The sequence below is a fragment of the Amblyomma americanum genome, chromosome 1 (assembly GCF_052857255.1).
Source record: "Amblyomma americanum isolate KBUSLIRL-KWMA chromosome 1, ASM5285725v1, whole genome shotgun sequence".
NCBI classification, from domain to species: Eukaryota; Metazoa; Arthropoda; class Arachnida; order Ixodida; family Ixodidae; genus Amblyomma; species Amblyomma americanum.
Window position 1 is genome coordinate 139,276,043 of NC_135497.1, and position 16,433 is coordinate 139,292,475.

The window sequence follows — 16,433 nt, forward strand, 5'->3', positions numbered from 1 at the left end:
GGAAAAATGAGCCTTGGCAGAATGGCTCACTTCAGGGACCTCTCCTGTGTCGTTGGACGGGCATTTGCTGGCACTGGGCTGCCTGCGGTCAGTTGGGTGGCGGTCATTCGCGCGGGGTGCAGTGAATTCTGCAGAATGCCCTTGGCGGCGCGTGTGGCGCCGGCTCGCCTGGCTTCGTGCGCGGATTGTCGGACGTCGCCTGGCGCTCGGCCATTTTTTTTTCGTTTTTTTTTACTTTAGAATTTTTTTAATGACACCGTACTGTGCCTTAGGTGAGAACGATAAAGGCAAGATGGTTTGCGTTAGCGGAGTTCGACTTTATACCTTGTCCACAACTTTCAAACAATCGCAAGTGATTAAAGGGACACTGAGGAGAAATCGAAGTTGGGCTTTCCCGATAGAAATCGAAGTTGGGCTTTCTCGATAGATTGTCGCGCCCAAATCCCAGGGACCACGGTAACCGATTTTATAACCAGAAAATACCAAAAACGAAATGCAGGTGTCGCCATCGCCGGCCGATGTCGCAAGTATTTTTGCACGGATCCCACAGGCTGTGCTGTAATACCACTCTCTTCAAGCGATGGTCACGGAGGCGTTTTCGGTGTGGTCGTCACGGTTTGCGTGGAATCGCGGGAAGATTATTGCTTCAATTTTATCCGCAATAAGTGGGTCTTCTGCCTGCATACAGACATGACCAGAAATTGCCATAGAATCGATTTTTACGTGGAACAAAACTTAGATGCATTCTCCTCAATGTCCCTTTAATATATTTAGCGATCAGTTAGCATTTCGGTAATTAAAAATGCGACTATAGGGTACGATTTTCTTCCGCCAACTCGTAACCAAGTTGCAGAATTAAAATAATGGCTTGCGTAATGGTGCTGTTATGTGTTTCTATGGATTTCACTGTTTTCCTTTTACGGATAAGATATATTCGTGCTCATTGGCTTAAAAACGGCTGATCACATGAAAATATCACGGATGGCTTATTGCCCACGGTAGCAGGAGGCCAAATGAGGAGTTGATTGAATGCAAATTGCAGAAATAGCTTATATGCAGTCTTGTGCAGCTTAAAAACGCCGTTAGAAACTTAAGCCTCGTGTTTTCCGCATGATAACCTTAGCTGCTTATATGCCATAAAACCCAGCACAATACAACACAACGCTTTTCGCATCACTTGCATTGCCATCGCTTATTACTTCCCCGTCGCGGAAATTATCCACGGCCGGGTTTTTGTCCTTTATTTATTGTAGTTCAGTTTTATTGTAACCAAGAAGATTACAGTAGCCCATATGGCGAGGAATTGGCTCCGTTTAAGAAACATGGCTTAGTACGCTGGCCAAGAAAATAGTTTTGAAAAGTTAGTAAACTAAATAAGGAGTTAGTGGCGCGTTTCGGCTTCCGTAGCGGAACCTTGTGAGCAGTAGAAGCCCGCACTAGAAGCAGCGTCTATCGGTGTAATATCGAATGTTCCGATAGTACACTGCTTTACTGTGCCGCAGTTTCGATTAGAAGTCGATATAGCTAGACAGTTCGCCATTTCGATGGTCTGAACGCGGGAGCTCATTTCTCTCTGCCAGCACCGCTTCGTGCCTATCAGTCATTCCAGTGGTCTGACGATTCGGTGTGTTTGGCGAGGCCACTGGAGGCCGTGGGCGTGGCTCCTCTAATTAAGTAATAACATTAAATTAATAAAACGCTGCGGTAGGAGCAGGAGTGGATCGAGAGCGGGCTGCATTAACATGTCACGTCTTGCTTGTCGGCGCCCAACTGCAGCACTCGGCTACATTTTATACAGTGGCCCAACAAATTTCTGAGGTGGCGGCCGCCACCCCTCGCTGCCCCTTGGCGCTGTCACTGGACTCCCACGCCTAAAAATACAGAATGCTTGCGGTTGCCAATGGGAGCAGATTCCTATGCCAAAGCATACGCAGTCCTTGCGAGTAGCCATGGGAGGAGTCTAAAATCTGTTTGACTCTCCTTCCACTGTGTAGAGGTGGGAATCGACTTCCATCGTCAAACGTAAGTATTCCGTATTTTTTGTCAGCGGAGCATATATCCTGCCCCTATTAGGGAATGCACTAGGGGAACGTTTACTCCCACGTAGTGCAATTTACAGTGCGTGTGGTCAACAGGTGCGTAGTAAATTATACTCTTAGCCAGCTGTAGCCACCCGGAGCTGATGAAAGGCCGCCGAACGATACTTGATGCCGTGACGACGCTTGCAGTGCATGGAAATTCGAAGGGAACCCGTTGCAGCAGCTTCTCTCGCGTTCGTTTCGAGCCTGTTTCCTATCGTATGCGTGGCTTTCGTGAATAGCTGTGCCGCCGAGTGATTCTATCGCGTTCTTCTGTGGCCGCTTTGTGCGGGCCCGGGTGGCTCTCTCGCTCTAGCGAAGCTGGTGCAGGGAGGGAGCCGCAGGGAAGTGTCGAGCCCGGTCCCGCGTTATCGAAAACGCACTTTGGGCTGGCTCGTTCGTCTTGAGAGAAAGACGCTGGAACTTGGCGCGGGGAGGGAAGCACGAAAAACGGGAGGCTCGCTCGGGCCCAGCGGTGCAGCGCGCTCTCGGTGGACACGGCTATCGAACGTCCGGCAGCCCAGTCTACTTCTCGGTGTTTATCTTGGGCGAGGAGGGGGGGGAGCTTGGGCCGCGGTGTCTTAATCAGCGCATCCATATGTAGGAGGGCAGCCAGGCCAGCAGCGGCGAATGCGCCGGGCCCCTTTGTTCGGCCGCTTAATTTGCGGGCCGCGAGGGGGCGCATCTGCATGCGCTGGCACACTCGTCCGTGGGCAAACACGCGCCTGGCGGCCGTCCATCACGCGCTGCTCCTCCCGGCTTCATTAATGCTCGGCCGGCCTGCAGGCCTGATTGCGGCGCTTCGCCCCTGGCCGGCCCCGTGCACCCTCGGACAGCCCCCGCCCCCTCTGGTGACACGGGCCTCGCAGCGAGACGACGCCAACTTAGCCCGGGCTGCACGCGCACTTTCCGCGTTCATTTTCAACGCCCGGAGAAAACCTTGCGCTCGGGTTTTACGTCCTAATAACGTCCTCCGAGAACAGTGTCCCACCTGTGTGGGCGCGACGCCTTCTCTCGCTTCAGCCTTGCCGACTGCGTTCATTCGTGCCCAGGTTAGCTCGCGGCATTGTGCGGCAAGTATTCCTGTTGGGCGCTGTGTCGGGCATGCTGCGACTGCGTCGTGTCAAAAGTAAAATGGAAGGAAAGGAGGCTTAGGGTGACGCGAAAGTTTAGTTTGAAGTAGAAACCTGCACACTGATTTAACTATACTCACACGCGGCAGAAATCGTGTTAGCTTGACACGGAAACGCATATTGGGGACAAGAGACGTCCAGTCATGCGTACTTTCGAGCCGTTCCGAAGTGCAGCCTCGCAACTCGGTTTTAGCATGGCTGTGGATTCCAACTGACGGAGAAACAAACCTAATGAGATACAGCGCATCTTTAATAGCGTATAAGTAGGCGAGAAAACTTTTTAAAAATGAAAGCGAGACCAATTTTGTGACTGGGAAATTAAACATCTAAACGCAAAAGAGGCTGGTAAGAGGCGGAATTGCTTGTGACGAGCTTGCCATGTATGGTCGCGCTGGGTCTGCTGGCTGCTGCTAGTGGCGCCACAGTCGTAGGCTACTTGGGTGATGGCTGGCAGTCACGCATTCTCGCTCACTGCATTCGCCGTGCTTGACGGATTTCTTGCCTTACACCGTTTCCTTCCATGCTCTCCGAACTGTCAGGTGAAAACGGTTATTGCGAGTCATCGGTTATTAAAAACGGAAATCTCTTTTCGTGAGGTATTACGCAGAAGACGAAGACTCCTGCACGGAGAATCTATAACTTTTCTATAACGCTTTTCTATAATCTATAACGCCGTCTTTAGTCGGCAAAGGAAGGAGGAGCCCTGAAGTTGTTGGAAGAGGGCGGCAGCATTGAGACCAAGGCCCCGCTGCAGTCAGTCGGGCACAGCCTCCATTAGTGCCGGCGCTGTACGGTCGGCAGTTACGTTTCCCGAGGTCTGTGCGAAGACTGCTTTGGCATTTCACCACTGTCTGTTCTAACTTGTTTAAGCACAAGCGGTGAATCGCTTGACGTGCAATGGCACCGTGCGGAATATCCTTGGTGCGAAGGTTAATACTGGGAAGATTAATTAACGACATATTGCGTTCAGCAGGTTTCGTGATTTGAGCCTGTCTAGCTACCTGACGCTGTGTCACTTGGGAGCTCTGCAGTAGTACCAGTGGCGCCATCCGTAGAAGTTCTTAGCCCCGCTCTGAGGCCACGCAACTACAGTCGGATACAACTCAAGAAGGAAGCAACAGAAACCCCACCCCTCAAAGGACCCCCCCCCCCCCCCCCCCTTCCTAGCCAATGACGTCCACCTATTTTCCTGACGCCGTGGTTAATCCCACTAAGCCGTGGTTATTCCCCATTCATCTGCCACCGTCTGGGATTTCACGCTAGCAATTCCAAGGGGATCGGTCAAGAGGGAGAGGCCGCCGCGGTGGCTGAGTGGTTATGGCGCTCGGCTGCTGACCCGAAAGACGCGGGTTCGATCCCGGCCGCGGCGGTCGAATTTCGATGGAGGCGAAATTCTAGAGGACCGTGTGCTGTGCGATGTCAGTGCACGTAAAGGAACCCCAAGTGGTCGAAATTTCCGGAGCTTTCCACTACGGCGTCCCTCATAGTCTGAGTCGGTTTGGGGCGTCAAACCCCCCGAAACTGTAAACCATCAAGAGGGAGAGAACCCGTCGCCGCCATTGACATTTATTTCACATTACTGTGAAATAAACGGTTCACATGAGACTAGACGGCGCTGTTGACTTCATTGAGAAACCTGTGTACTGTACTGTTGTAGAAACCTAGTAGAACACTTGAGTACACTGGCAGGGTTGATGCAATTGCACTTTCGCTGCTTCACATGCATGGACATGGTAAAAGAACTGCGAATCGGCGCATGAACACCAATCGTACTCTATGCGCACAGTTCGATTTAGTACCAGCGCGGAAGTGTCGGAATATAAGACCGGGCAGTCCCAGTCAGAGCTTTTCTAGTATTGAGAGCAAACGGGTAGTATTTTGAGGTAGGTATAACGTTTTAATGTTGTCCCCACAGACAATAAAGCAGGAAAATAATGTCTTGTGCTTTTGAAGGGTTGCAAAAGAAATTTCGAGCTCGTAGCGGTAGCCTTAAACTATCTCAGATCACTCGAGTGAATGATTTAGCACACTAAAACGCGAATTGAAGCGTTTTTAATTCCGCGACTTTTCCTGTCCTGAACGGGCGAAATCCTTAGTCACCAGCATGTCCATCTTTCTCGGGTAAAAATTTTGAAAATGGGAAAATTGTTAGACACTGTTATGGAAATATTGAAGGTAATGGTCCATTATTCTGATATGTAGCAAAATCTTTCTTGTGAAGCGCTTCCATCGATCGCATCGAAAACTTAAGACTTCCATAGAAAACCAATGGGGAACGCTTTTGGCGATAGCAGAAACGTGAATGAAAAAAAATGCAAGCCTGGCGTCGGGTGATCTGCGGATATATTGATTGTTATAGTGAAATCTTCCATTATATGAAAAAATTGCGTTCATAAACGGTTTCCCGCTCAAAAATGCTTTTGTCTAGAATTGCTGGGTATGTAAAAGCAAGCTGCCTCCCCTTAACCACGCATCGTTGTCGCCTTTCTGTCGACTTGTTTGCTGTCACTGATGTAACGAAGAATGCCTGCTGGAAGCTCTGCTGCCGTAAATTTTTTTTAATGCTGAAATGCGGTAATGCTGAAATTTCAGGATGCGCAACATATCCCGAGATAGAAAACATCTTGATCTGAGGTGAGCTACTTTTGCCATATACAGTCGAACCTCGTTATAACTAAACGGTTTATAACGAAATAAAAAGGAATGACTCTTCATCTTCGTGAAGCTCGGCCAACACGGGCTAGAACGAAACTATGGCTATAACGAAGTAATCGCCGGGCCCTTTCAACGAGGTGCAACTGTATGTGCCAGAATGGGCGCAGTGATTGTTCTGACTTACGATGCTGTACCCAGTGCTGAAAGAAAGAAAGAAAGAAAGAAAGAAAGAAAGAAAGAAAGAAAGAAAGAAAGAAAGAAAGAAAAAGGAACTAAGCAAACGGTGTCCTTCGGTCCAGCAACAAACTGTTGCACGCGTAGTAGATTTTTGGCGTTACTTTTGTCTCTCGAGGTCGTCGAGAGTAACACGGTATGAAATTGGCTTTCGCTTACGCTTCTGTATCGCTTCTTTTCGCGATGTGGGCGCAGGCACAGCGCAGTTCGCTGTCGCAGGCCGTAAGTTGTCGGGCGTTGATGTCCCTCGCTTGATTCCTTCTCCCGGAGTCAACGCGTGTGCGGTCCCCTCCGCCCCCGTTTCGCGCGGGACGAGTGCTCAGCGAAGGAGAACGGATCCCGTGGCTCCTCTCCCTGTTTTTTCGGTGCGATCGTCGCGGTGCCGCTTTCCCACTGTTTGAACAGATGCCGGTGTTGTTGCCAGCTTGCGAGAAAAATGTTTCTTTAGAAAAGACGGGAGAGCGCGGGGAGCACCGTTCAGTGGGTCGGATGTGCGCACCACGTGACCCCCGGCGCCAATGTCGTCTTTTTTTGTTCATTTTAGTTTCTTTTGAGCAGCCAGCGCCATCTCTCGGAAGGGGTTTCAAATTAACGGGGAAATGCGGACGGTGGAGCGAGTACGTGAGCGACGTGAGGGTGTTGACTGGAGTGAAGATTGTGCCAGAGGTATTTATGTCCTGAAAACAAGATTTAGCTCTGTTTTTCATCGCTGCATCTTATTATTGCTCTATAAATGGGCCTGATTCTCTCTGTGTCGTTTCCACAATGAAACATTTTCGAGCATTGAGGACTGATTTGCGTCGTGTGCTCAGTTTATTTAATGATTAGAATGGTTAAACGTGTCCAATTTCCTGTGTCTGCTTTCTCCGTGTTCGCTGATTGTAGTCCGTCCGTCCGCTCGATCAGCTCTCAACTTACCCGTGCCTGTGCTTACCCTGCCTACAGGACGTCCGGCGTCGTGAAGTGAGCATACATACGGCAGAATGCTAGCGCAGTAATAATTCGTGCATGAACTTCAGTGGGAGCCTTCCCTAATACAAGCGCAGACCAAATCGTCGCATAATACATGGATCATTCGTGACAGCGATACCAAGTGCATTACAGTACGCATTCGAGGCGTAGCACGGATTAGCCAGCAAGCTTTCAGCAATTTAGAGATATACGTTTATCTGAGGTACCTTTTCGCTGCATATGTGCAACATGAATGGGAAGTAAACATTTAATCGTTTCTCCTTCACGTATGAGCGTGCGCAGGTCACAGTGCGTGCGATTTGAACATAATGCTTACAAGTTTTCTGCAACGCACGGCGAAGCCGGCTGAGGGCTATCTGGAGCATCAGCAGAGCACGAGATCTGCCAGCGGAGCGTTTACCACAGCGTTGTCGTGACCACGATGCGGAAATGGCGACATGAAAGAGCTTACAAACTGAAAGAAGACATGATTTGTAACAAGCTTGCTGTGTAATTCGATTTTACAAAAGGAAAGAAAGCAGCGAAACTGGCGACAGGAAAGAGCTAAGGAAGGGGCGAGACCGTTCTGAATGTTCTGAACACGTACGGCCGACACAGCAACTTCGAGTGCGCACACCGCATTCCTTTGCGACCGAATCCGATCTGATGTCAGCCCCCAGCCACAGCGTCCACGTGTACACAACGAGCATTTCCTACTAAACCAGCAATAAATTAAGAACTAGACTCTAGCAAACAATAATGAATAAGTTGGCGGTAAAAGCAGCATTTACAATCGCTTGTAGAATTGCGGCAGGTTAGTGCGTCAATGTGCCCAGCGATGGCGCTGCTTACTCAGTAATAAAAAAAAAGATATAAGATAATGGCGACGGGAGTCACGTGATGCGCACGGCCGACCCCCCGAAAAATGTCTTCCGGACACGCTTCCGGAGAACGCGGTGCTCAGGCGGCGTTATGCATTCTTCTGCATTCGACATTTCGCGCTGTTCATGGAGTAAGTAGACATTTGATTAGTGCTGGGCCAAAGGCGGTTGCTTTGTTTTTGTTTTCACTGGTGAATTCCGTCTGATCTCGGTCGCCTGCTGTATTCGCTGGACACTGCGATTCACGTTATGGCGGCAGGCATTGAGGTCATTGACTCACGGAAGTGACTCAGGTAGAGTTGAGCGTCGCAGCTTGAGGGCGGTGTGAATTCATTATTCGACTTGGCAGGCGGCCACCTTGTGTTTTTGCCGCTTAATAAGCATAGTTGGACGACTCGAGAAATGCGAACTTTGGTACTGGCATCGATCGATGACTGCACGCAGTGTCATGAGACATTCACCTTGTAATCGGGCATGCGCGGAGGTGACTGTGCTTTGCTTGGGGGCAGTTTAAACGAGGTTTCAAAGTGAGCTTAGGGTGTTTATGGGGAGTCGCAATTCTGGGATAAATATTTTTGATGGGCTTGTACGGGTGGATACCTGTCGCTAATCTCGTTTACGGAGCGCTGTCCGTTGTAAAGTCGGTTCATTGTGTACAACGTACGATAACGCTCATCTCGCTGCCGTCTAGCCTTCGGCACTTGTTTCGGGCGCAGCTTTCGACAGGCGGCCGTTTTTGCTCTGTTCGTTTTGGAAGACTACTTTGAACGCGAGAGCGTTAGAACCCCACGTCGAAAAAAATTGTCCGGCATCGGCGGCGTCGGCCATTTGAAGCCCCGCAGCCGGAGCAACCGGCCTCTCCGGCAACCTAGGTGGGCCACCTAGGTCACGTGACCTTGTGACGTCGTCACAACCTGTCCACCGAATTGTGAACAAACTGCCCACCGTGGTAGGTGACAGTTAAATTAATGATTGGTCGCACGAGCCACACCAGTGGCAGCACCTGTCATCGCAGGGCAGTGGCGCATCGCTCAACCGCTGCACCGCTGCGCGCCAGTACAGTGATACAAGGACTCCAAGCGATCTATGGATGTAAAGTCGAGAGTTGCCACTTCCGCGTATATGGACATTAACCCCCTTAACGCTATCGCGTCATACCCTTGAGGCGGAGCTTAAGTGTCCCCTCCAGTTTTTTTCAGCAGGCAGGGAATTCACTCATCACGGTCGAACTGGATGCTTCCAGCCACTTGTGATGGTGTTGGTTGCCCTGCCGCCTCATCTTAATTACACCGTCAGCTGTACGTGGGTCATTCTCCGTGGTGTGTGATCACATGGGGTACCACACGTTGAATCGTCTGTGGGAATTACCACCTAGTCAAGGCGTCGGAATTAACCCTTAACCACCAACCCCGAGCTGTTGTCTATTCCAATGTGGCGGCACAGCAGGCGGCTGCTTGTGATGTTAGTCTAGGTAGAAGCGCGCTTAATTGTTCTGAACTTTCACGGTAAACTCGCGCTTGCTGCTCGATAGTGGCAGCCTCGTGTGAGGCAAACAGTCTCGTTTCTCGGCTGTGTAAAGAAAGAAACGTGAACTATGCAATAAATCGCTGTATTTGGAACCATCCGGTGTGATTGCGGAGCGCTGGGCATACGACGCGCTTTGGATAGAATTTCAAGCTCCCTATGACATTGGCAGTGAAGGCTGTTGTATTACGGGTTGATGACAAAATTAGAAGCGCAATGAGATTGTCATGGCTGCTTGCGCAGAAAACGGGCTATAATCTTGTCAGCTACTGTCGCTTTGAGTTTTAAGAGAAATGTGGCTGCGACTTTTTTTTTACTTTCTTTGCTCACCAGTTTTATTAGCCATGCGCTACTTTAAATAAGCATGAATGTCTGGTCTCTGTAGAGGCTGAAAGCGTGACCGTGAGGTCGATTTTTCCGGCGCGCTCTTTCAGTGGAGCAATTACCCGCGCCTTGTGCTCTCACTTTGTCGGTAATAAGGAGATGTAAGACATATAATGAATCTGAGACAGCTATAAACACAATTCTGTTCGATCATAACCATCCGCTCGTGTGTCTGATGCCGGTGACTGCTACCGAGGGTATGGGGCAAAAAGGAAGCGTAGAAAAACAATGAAATCATATCACCCTTCGTTCTCCGGGCATAAGGAAGCAGCATATCACCACACACGCATGCCGAAGGCCTGCTTTTACAGACGCAGTCAGGCACAAACTTTTCGCGCTCGAAATGTACTCGTTAGTCATGCGCGCACAGCGATGTTTGCTAACAGATGGCGCCTCGTGTTTACGTAGGCACTTCTAGTCCGAGGAAATGATCTTTTGTAGGATCGGTGCCTGCTGTTAACTGCACTGCAGGCGCTCTACTGCGTGCGTGGAAAGTTGCTGTTCCCATATTCACTTTGTATCGCTGGCACCATTAAACTCATGCAGCGGCATTTAGCAGCTCCCCTATCTCGTTATGGTGGACACATCCATGCAACAGCCTTCCTAAGATATATATAATTTGCAGCAGAACTCCGACAACAATGTCTGAATGTGCCGGTGAACCGATTGCGGAACGGATCCATCAAACAACGTGGTCCCACGCGCGCCGATCTTTCTTAGTCGGCGCCACCGCAGCCTGACGTCGATATCGTGAAAATGGCCTTGAAGATCGAGCCGGTAGAGTTGTCGACGGTGTATACGCCGTAGCGCTCGCTGTGGCTGGGTCCGACGCGCGACATTTATCTGCATGCAGCCTCGACGTTGCCTGTTGGCGAAGATGTGAACGCAGCAGCGGAATGAGCGCTTTCCTTCGCTCGCCCTATCTTGTCTATGTCGCCTTTCGGACCGGTTTGTTTTCTTTGCGGTAGCTGCGCCGCCACCTTGGGCGTTTCAGGCTACGGCATGCTACGACGGCGTTTACACCTCCAAGGAAGTCGCCTGCGCAACTATCGTAGCAAAAATATTTTTCAAGTGTGTTCACCCACCTCAAGGAGTGCAACTCGGTCGTGCGGTTCTTGTCTTTTAGCCGGTGAACCCCTCACGCGACTCTTTTGATTACATTCGAAAAGCTGCCTGTCCAAACCCAACTGGGGCGCTGTTCCGGGACGGCAGAGCAGAATCGTTACCACTGTATTATAAGTTATTGCCTCCAAATGCACGCCTCAAGACGTTCTGCCGCGTGACCGGCTTCGGGGCGCAAAAGCGAAGGTCCGAGGAGCTCGATTCGTGACACTCCCGACGGGACGTTTGGCCGGGCGGTTCCAGCGAAATTCCCCCGGCCCACTGGTCGCGAAAATTGTGTCATCGCCGGCGGAGAGGAGGTCGCGACGCTCCTCCTTGTGGGCGCCGTTTCTGGAACAATGCGGAGTATCCCGCGGCTGGAAATAGTGCTGCCAAAGCGGGGTCGATGCGTGCGCGCTGTTCGCCGAGGCTGCAGCTGCCGAGCTCTCTCAAAAGACGGCAGCGGCCGAGGCAGGCGCCTCTTGTTCCTCTAAATGAACCGCGTCACGCCAGTCGTGACAACGCACGCCGCGGTGTTTTCGGTTGTCGGAAGCCCCGCGCGCTGTCAGCCGCGGCGGTGGTAAAAAACCGCCGTCGGGCTGCCAGCGGGAATCCTCGTGTCAAGCGCCGCGATGCGGGTCGCATCTCCCGGGGTGTTTTGTGTTGTCTCGGCGGGACACGGCTCTCGTTTCTTTGCTGTTTTCGGCGGCCGGGAGCCGTGTTTGAACATGCAGATCAAATAAGCTATGTAAATGGCCCAAGCGTGACTTGGGGCCAGCGGCTGAGGCTGCCGCCCGCTCGGACCCCGCGCTGTTCCCAGGCTTGTCTCGGCTCTGGGTCAGCCTTCACTGGCCCCGCGCTCTTTGCCTCTGGTCAGGCTCCGTTCGGGGTGTGCGGCGGCGCGGGCAGCAAGACCAGCCGCTGCAGTGCGTGTCTGTGGGTCTTTCGCCCGCTCGGCTGGGCGTGTGTATCTCGGTCTGTTCGCCGAGCTATTTAATTACGAGGGTCTAGCCGTTCCCTCATTGTGCTCTCCTCATAGTCTAGTGTTGCGGGCGGACTGGCTGCTACCGTTTTCTGCTTTCCAAGTCGTGTTCTTCTATGCTGTGACTTATTGACTAAACAAGGGCATCCTTCTGATCTAGTTGGGTACTAAAGGACTGCCAGGTATTCTTGGCGGTCGTGGTTGTGTTTTTACACTAAAGGAAGGAAGCGCCTTCAGCGCCGCTTTTGGACCGGATTATGCTAACCACTACCTGCTCGAACCCGTGGAAGCTGACTTCCGCTGAGAAACGTGGAACCATTTTTTCAGTTCATTGGGAAGGCTTTTTTAGGCTCGATTTTTATTTTAAATGCATTTTGTAAACGGGGCCTGCTGTACTGTGGTAGGGCAGCAGAGGAGGAAATGTAATGTCGGTGACAAAAATCTCCAGGACACGCGAGCGGCAGCTAAAGCGCGTAGCTTTACTTGTGGAGGTGAAGTTAGATTGACTTGGGTTCTCGTACTTTCGTGTGAAATCAGGCAGTCGTTGGCGCACATGTCCCCGTGCGCCAAACTGCCAGTCGCGTGTCTTGGGGACTTTGTATTAGGTGTGCTGTGAAATCAGCCTTACTTTTTATGCTTCGCTTCTGAAATTAGAAACAATTTTTGATGCCAAATCCGCATTCTTAGCCATGCACATGCTAAGCCAAATACGAAGTTCACACTTTCCAGCATACCTGTGACAGCAAAACGATTGCAGTGGCAGTTTCGTTTTTTCTAAGTGACTGAGAAACTTTTCATGAAATTTGGGTGGGCTTCGACTGCAATGCACAATTTTTAAGAAATAGGAAATGAATCAAAAGCCGATAGGCAATGCCATGTCAGCAGCAAACGAAGAGTGCACATTGGTTTTGCTTCGAGTTGAACTTCTGCTGCAAGGTTTTAGTGACAAGATAACGCAGTTTTTGATATTGGATTTCAAATTTGGGAACTTATGCATGGGAACATATGACGTTGAAACAAGTGGGAGGCTCAAATGGCGTCTTCTTGGAAGTTTAATCACGACTAAGAGGTGTGTGTTAGTTTTTGTTTTTTATTATATTAGTCTCTGTTTTTTCATACAGTCGAACTCTGATATATCGAACTCGAAGGGAATCGCTGAATAGTCGCTATATCGACAATTCAATGTGTAAAAATGAAAACAGAGAAGCTTATCCATAGCTAGAACCAAGAATGCATTGTAACCGCGCTAGTACGCGCTTCTTGCAGCGATGTACCGCCCGCCGGCGTGCTCGCAGTGCACCGCTCTCAAGGCATTGCTAGGCCTAATTTGCTTCGCATCTAAACCGCAGTGGACGATGGCTACTTATCATGAGACGTCTAATCCTGTAACCTGTACATTATAAATATAATAATCTCAATAAATTTAAGCTACAGTTGGTTTCTGCAATGCCTTCGGCAGGGAAGCGAACGCGAGCAAAGCACGCCAGGCGATAACCGCCTCAATGCTTTAGTTAAATTGGCTTCGCCGCATAACAGCTGTGTGGTGGGGAAAATTAGCACAGGAGGCCGAAGGCTACCCTTAAGCACACTCCACGTTCACCTCGTCACGAGGTTTTACAGCGCTTGCACTACCAGCAGGTTCCCAAGGTCGCCCAGCCGAACCGTTACCACCCGCGAAAAGTGATCGAGAGCGGGCAGAGGTGTGGCGCGCCATTCGGTATATCGAATGCTCTGCTGAAAGCTAGTTCAATAAACGCGAACAAGAGTGCTTTACTTTTGCATTGGATTTTCAAGGGGATGTTCTGACTGGTCGATATATCCGGGCTCGGCTTATCTTACGATGTAATGTATACACACAAGTAATGGTGTGTTTATGAGTTTTGTCATTATATCCTGCTCTATTCAGCTGATTTGGCACGCTTCCAGATGCCACTAGGGCTCAACACTAAGTAGGGCGATTTTCCTTCAAGTTAGCACAGCTTTCACCGAAAATGAGAAGTAGTGTTAGTTCTGCATAGCTGCGTGCTTGGCTTGTTCTGTTGAGGCCGATACGTTGGAGGACGAGCTCGACAACAGTTAAGGATAGGGCCGCTGTTTGCATGGGTGCTGTATGTAGTGTACCTCAGGTGGTGCTTGTCTGGTACACGCCCGCCGTGTAGCAGGACTGTCAGAAAATGACTGTAGTCGGATAAACTCAAGAACAGAGCAGCAGATGCCCTTCAGTTCGGAGGCCCTCCAGCCAATGGTGTTGACCGATCCTCATGACGCCGCGATTAATGTGTTAAGCCATGGTTAATCCCCTTTACGTTAATCTCCTTTAATCTGCCACACCCTGCGATTTCACACTAGCAGGTCCAAGGGGTTTATCCACGACATCCTGAGAATCGGCACATGCCATTGGCTGGAGGCCCTCTGTGGTGTCCAGTATCCGGATGGAAGGAACGCAGAGGAGCAAACAGCAGCGCAGATTAGATGTGCGTGGGTTTAAGAGAAGAGAATGAGATGCTGACTATGATAATACAGGGCGTAGGTTATACGAAATTGAAACTTGGGCAGGGTACAGCATTCGCCTTTGAGAAGACAAGGGTAGGGAAATCAGGGGCTTGTGACATACATGCGAAGGAAGCCAACAAGCACAAAACTAAGGAGCACTAGGGAAGTTTCGATCTTTTATTTTTTAAATTGATGGTGTTGATAATCAATTACCTCTAAGTTATAAAATAATTACGCTATTAATCTCCCGTTGATCAACACCACAAATTAAAAAAAAGATCGAAACTTTCCCCTTTGCTCTTTGGTTTCGGTGGCTGTTGACCTCATTTTACCCTCCCTTGTCGGCTCAATAGCTTAACAAGAGCCTCAGTTATGCCAGTCTTCTTGATGTCATAAGTGGCGTAGGAGGGTTCTCGCACAGCTTCCGCCATTACCGTTCAATCACGTCCCACGCTAAGGTTGGGTTCATCATCATCAGCCCGACTACACCCGCTGCAGGGCAAAGGCCTCTCCTATGTCTCTCCATTTAACCCTGTCCTTTGCCGGCTGCGCCCACCCTATGCCAGCAAACTTCTTAATCTCATCCGCCCACCTAACCTTCTGCCGCCCCCTGCTCACTTGCCTTCTCTTGGAATCCACTCCGTTGGGTTACATGCAACATAAATATCCACGAAATCATAAAATTGGACAGCCGCCGCTGTAGCTCAGCTGCTAGAGCACCAGATGCGAAATTCGGAGGTCATGCGTTCAGATCCCACCGGCGGCGTGTGGTTTTTTGAAGCAAAAAGCTTCACTACGCTAGGTAAAGCAGTTGTCGCGTAGGCTGGAGAGTGACCTTGAACGACCTTCATCCCAACCACGTGAGCCGTGTATGACCATATGTAGTACAGTTATGGTGTCATACCCTTGACCCATGACCATTAGTTGACCATTGACATTGCGGGACATTTGGGTTGACCTTTGACCTTAAGAACATCCGATGGGGTGATGTGAGCTTCAGGCGCCTCAGACGCTTAGCAAGCGTCCTTTCTTTTCGCTGAATTTTAGGGTTAGCCAAGTTAGGCCATTGCCAATTTTTTTTCTCCTACTTTCTAATCATCTTTCAGCAGTACAATAATTACTTTATTATTTTCCATTGATCAACTCCACAAATTTCCCCCATGCTCCTTGGTTTCTGTGACTGTTGGCCTCCTGTATATGTGTCCTCCTTTGAGGGCATTTGCCGCTTCGTTCTTGAGTTGTATCCGACCGTAGGATGAACGGGGCTAGAGAACAGGTGAATGTGTATCGCCTATGGGCCTAGCAGAAGATTTGATCTGAAATGCAGAACTGTGCGATGCGTTTTGCTTTTGCCTCGGAAAACAGGCGGGCTCAGTGGACTAACTTCTCGTCCTCATCAAAGTTGCACACATCAAAGCCAGTGGATGTGAGGCAGATCACCGAATGAAACCTAGCATAGCGCAAGTTGTTCATTTAATGGAAACTGGTTATATCAGAGGTAGGGCTTAATTTACCTCCCTTTGTGTTTGTGACGTGCGCGTTGCAATCGATGTAGACCGCGAACGTCTTTAGCTTCGATGGTGTGCCACTCTTTTCTCTCGCAGTATGTTTCATTGGTAGTAGCAGTATTATTTGTGCTGAAATAGCTTAGTTCTGTATGGAATCTCAGCCGACTGAGCTCCGCTTGTCGTTTTGTTCGTCGAATATATATCCGTCAGTGCTGGCCTTGAAACGACGAGGGACGCGCTGCACGAATTTTGGGTCGACGTGCAGACGCACCACGTCATAGTTAGCGTGTCATCGTTGGGGCAGGGCATGGTTACTGCTCCTGGGACGGAAAGCAGCCGTTCATGTTTGCTTGCGAGAAGAGCCTATTTTACTGCTCTTTTCTTTGTGTTTTCATCATTTTGCAAAGCGAGGATGGCCCTGATTTGTGTTGCGCCTTTGTTCTCTTTCATCCTTGTGGCGGCTGCTGGGGCATCCTTCACGCCAACCTGCCGTTCCCGCTTCACGCTCG

General features: G+C 50.1%; 1 protein-coding gene across 1 annotated transcript in view; it reads left to right on the forward strand.

Annotated features, from left to right (window-relative positions):
• The window catches only part of sowah (ankyrin repeat domain family member sosondowah), a 147,686-nt gene that overhangs the window by 108,754 nt on the left and 22,499 nt on the right, over positions 1-16,433 (forward strand). The gene's annotated exons all lie outside the window — the stretch shown is intronic.